Source organism: Oncorhynchus nerka, unplaced genomic scaffold, assembly GCF_034236695.1.
Source record: "Oncorhynchus nerka isolate Pitt River unplaced genomic scaffold, Oner_Uvic_2.0 unplaced_scaffold_1380, whole genome shotgun sequence".
NCBI lineage: Eukaryota > Metazoa > Chordata > Actinopteri > Salmoniformes > Salmonidae > Oncorhynchus > Oncorhynchus nerka.
Window position 1 is genome coordinate 101,023 of NW_027039976.1, and position 4,704 is coordinate 105,726.

The window sequence follows — 4,704 nt, forward strand, 5'->3', positions numbered from 1 at the left end:
CTGGGTACATTAGGATGACGATCCGATGTCAGAATGGTTCAGATAATAACTGTTCCGGGTACATTAGGATGACGGTCCGATATCAGAATGGTTCAGATAATAACTGTTCTGGGTACATTAGGATGACGGTCCGATGTCAGAATGGTTCAGATAATAACTGTTCCGGGTACATTAGGATGACGGTCCGATGTCAGAATGGTTCAGATAATAACTGTTCTGGGTACATTAGGATGACGATCCGATATCAGAATGGTTCAGATAATAACTGTTCTGGGTACATTAGGATGACGGTCCGATGTCAGAAGGGTTCAGATAATAACTGTTCTGGGTACATTAGGATGACGGTCCGATGTCAGAATGGTTCAGATAATAACTGTTCCGGGTACATTAGGATGACGATCCGATATCAGAATGGTTCAGATAATAACTGTTCTGGGTACATTAGGATGACGGTCCGATGTCAGAAGGGTTCAGATAATAACTGTTCTGGGTACATTAGGATGACGGTCCGATGTCAGAATGGTTCAGATAATAACTGTTCCGGGTACATTAGGATGACGATCCGATGTCAGAATGGTTCAGATAATAACTGTTCCGGGTACATTAGGATGACGGTCCGATGTCAGAATGGTTCAGATAATAACTGTTCTGGGTACATTAGGATGACGGTCCGATGTCAGAATGGTTCAGATAATAACTGTTCCGGGTACATTAGGATGACGGTCCGATGTCAGAATGGTTCAGATAATAACTGTTCCGGGTACATTAGGATGACGGTCCGATGTCAGAATGGTTCAGATAATAACTGTTCTGGGTACATTAGGATGACGATCCGATATCAGAATGGTTCAGATAATAACTGTTCCGGGTACATTAGGATGACGGTCCGATGTCAGAAGGGTTCAGATAATAACTGTTCTGGGTACATTAGGATGACGGTCCGATGTCAGAATGGTTCAGATAATAACTGTTCCGGGTACATTAGGATGACGATCCGATATCAGAATGGTTCAGATAATAACTGTTCTGGGTACATTAGGATGACGGTCCGATGTCAGAAGGGTTCAGATAATAACTGTTCTGGGTACATTAGGATGACGATCCGATGTCAGAATGGTTCAGATAATAACTGTTCCGGGTACATTAGGATGACGGTCCGATATCAGAATGGTTCAGATAATAACTGTTCTGGGTACATTAGGATGACGGTCCGATGTCAGAATGGTTCAGATAATAACTGTTCCGGGTACATTAGGATGACGGTCCGATGTCAGAATGGTTCAGATAATAACTGTTCCGGGTACATTAGGATGACGGTCCGATGTCAGAATGGTTCAGATAATAACTGTTCCGGGTACATTAGGATGACGATCCGATATCAGAATGGTTCAGATAATAACTGTTCCGGGTACATTAGGATGACGGTCCGATGTCAGAAGGGTTCAGATAATAACTGTTCTGGGTACATTAGGATGACGGTCCGATGTCAGAATGGTTCAGATAATAACTGTTCCGGGTACATTAGGATGACGATCCGATATCAGAATGGTTCAGATAATAACTGTTCTGGGTACATTAGGATGACGGTCCGATGTCAGAAGGGTTCAGATAATAACTGTTCTGGGTACATTAGGATGACGGTCCGATGTCAGAATGACTCAGATAATAACTGTTCCGGGTACATTAGGATGACGGTCCGATGTCAGAATGGTTCAGATAATAACTGTTCCGGGTACATTAGGATGACGGTCCGATGTCAGAAGGGTTCAGATAATAACTACAGAACGAAGCCAACCTGAGCGTGAGATTTGGTTGAGAATGGTATGAACTCTTATTCACTACAGAAGTGATACCTCCTAGCCATTGAGTAAGCAACAGCAGCTGCAAAAGTGGGCTAGGAAAGAACAGACAGAGTATCCCGTCTACCACACAATGACATTACTACAACGTATCCAATTTACCAGCAGAGACATTCTTCAATAGAACTCGGTTGGGCAACACGGCCTTCCATCTACCACCAACCTACCGAAGCGCAGCTCAGAGTAAATATGTCTTTAAGAGTTTATTCGGAAGATAACAGCTCTATAAATATTATTTCGTGGTGCCCCGACTTTCTAGTTAATTACATTTACATGATTAGCTCAATCAGGTAATATTCATTACAAAGAAAGGATTTTATAAAATAGCATATCACTTAATCCGGCAAAAAGACACGACACTGTAGTTGGTCAACAAGTGATAACTGTTCACCAGATCCACGTGTTTACCAGGTACACATAGTCCACATCATATGTGTTTACCAGGTACACATAGTCCACATCATATGTGTTTACCAGAGACACATAGTCCACATCATATGTGTTTACCAGACACATAGTCCACATCATATGTGTTTACCAGACACATAGTCCACATCATATGTGTTTACCAGACACATAGTCCACATCATATGTGTTTACCAGAGACACATAGTCCACATCACATGTGTTTACCAGGTACACATAGTCCACATCATATGTGTTTACCAGAGACATAGTCCACATCACATGTGTTTACCAGACACATAGTCCACATCATATGTGTTTACCAGACACATAGTCCATCATATGTGTTTACCAGACACATAGTCCACATCACATGTGTTTACAGAGACATAGTCACATCATATCTGTTTACCAGATACATAGTCCACATCATATGTGTTTACCAGACACATAGTCCACATCATATGTGTTTACCAGAGACATAGTCCACATCATATGTGTTTACCAGATACATAGTCCACATCATATGTGTTTACCAGAGACATAGTCCACATCATATGTGTTTACCAGACACATAGTCCACATCATATGTGTTTACCAGACACATAGTCCACATCATATGTGTTTACCAGACACATAGTCCACATCATATGTGTTTACCAGGTACATAGTCCACATCATATGTGTTTACCAGGTACACATAGTCCACATCATATGTGTTTACCAGACACATAGTCCACATCATATGTGTTTACCAGGTACACATAGTCCACATCATATGTGTTTACCAGGTACACATAGTCCACATCATATGTGTTTACCAGAGACATAGTCCACATCATATGTGTTTACCAGAGACATAGTCCACATCATATGTGTTTACCAGACACATAGTCCACATCATATGTGTTTACCAGGTACATAGTCCACATCATATGTGTTTACCAGACACATAGTCCACATCATATGTGTTTACCAGGTACACATAGTCCACATCATATGTGATTATCAGACACATAGTCCACATCATATGTGTTTACCAGACACATAGTCCACATCATATGTGTTTACCAGGTACATAGTCCACATCATATGTGTTTACCAGGTACACATAGTCCACATCATATGTGTTTACCAGAGACACATAGTCCACATCATATGTGTTTACCAGGTACACATAGTCCACATCATATGTGTTTACCAGGTACACATAGTCCACATCATATGTGTTTACCAGACACATAGTCCACATCATATGTGTTTACTAGACAATAGTCCATCATGTGTGCTTCAGACAATAGTCCAACATCATATGTGTTTACCAGACACATAGTCCACATCATATGTGTTTACCAGGTACACATAGTCCACATCATATGTGTTTACCAGATACATAGTCCACATCATATGTGTTTACCAGGACACATAGTCCACATCATATGTGTTTACCAGACACATAGTCCACATCATATGTGTTTACCAGAGACACATAGTCCACATCATATGTGTTTACCAGGTACACATAGTCCACATCATATGTGTTTACCAGACACATAGTCCACATCATATGTGTTTACCAGACACATAGTCCACATCATATGTGTTTACCAGGTACACATAGTCCACATCATATGTGTTTACCAGGTACACATAGTCCACATCATATGTGTTTACCAGGTACACATAGTCCACATCATATGTGTTTACCAGACACATAGTCCACATCATATGTGTTTACCAGGCACATAGTCCACATCATATGTGTTTACCAGGCACACATAGTCCACATCATATGTGTTTACCAGGCACACATAGTCCACATCATATGTGTGTTTGGACAGTGAAGTTTACAGTTTTAAATTTGGCGCTATGCTCCAGCATTTCGGATTGAAATCAAATGTATTCATATTAGGTGACAGACAGTACAGAATGTCACCTTTTAATTAGGAGGTTAATGGTGGGAGGTCAGTATGTCACCTTTAATTAGAGGTTAATGGTGAGAGGTTAGAATGTCACCTTTAATTAGAGGTTAATGGTGAGAGGATTTAGGTAATGTCACCTTTAATTAGAGGTTAATGGTGAGAGGGTTAGTAATGTCACCTTTAATTAGAGGTTAATGGTGAGAGGTTAGAATGTCACCTTTAATTAGAGGTTAATGGTGAGAGGTTAGAATGTCAACCTTTAATTAGAGGTTAATGGTGAGAGGTTAGAATGTCACCTTTAATTAGAGGTTAATGGGTGAGAGGTTGTGGAATGTCACCTTTAATTAGAGGTTAACAGAGATATTGAATGTACCCCTAATTGAGGTTAATAAGAGGTTAGAATGTCACCTTTAATAGAGGTTATTAATGGTGAGAGGTTAGAACATGCCCTTAATTAGAGGGTTAATGGTGAGAGGTTGTGAATGTCACCTTTAATTAGAGGTTAATGGTGAGAGGTT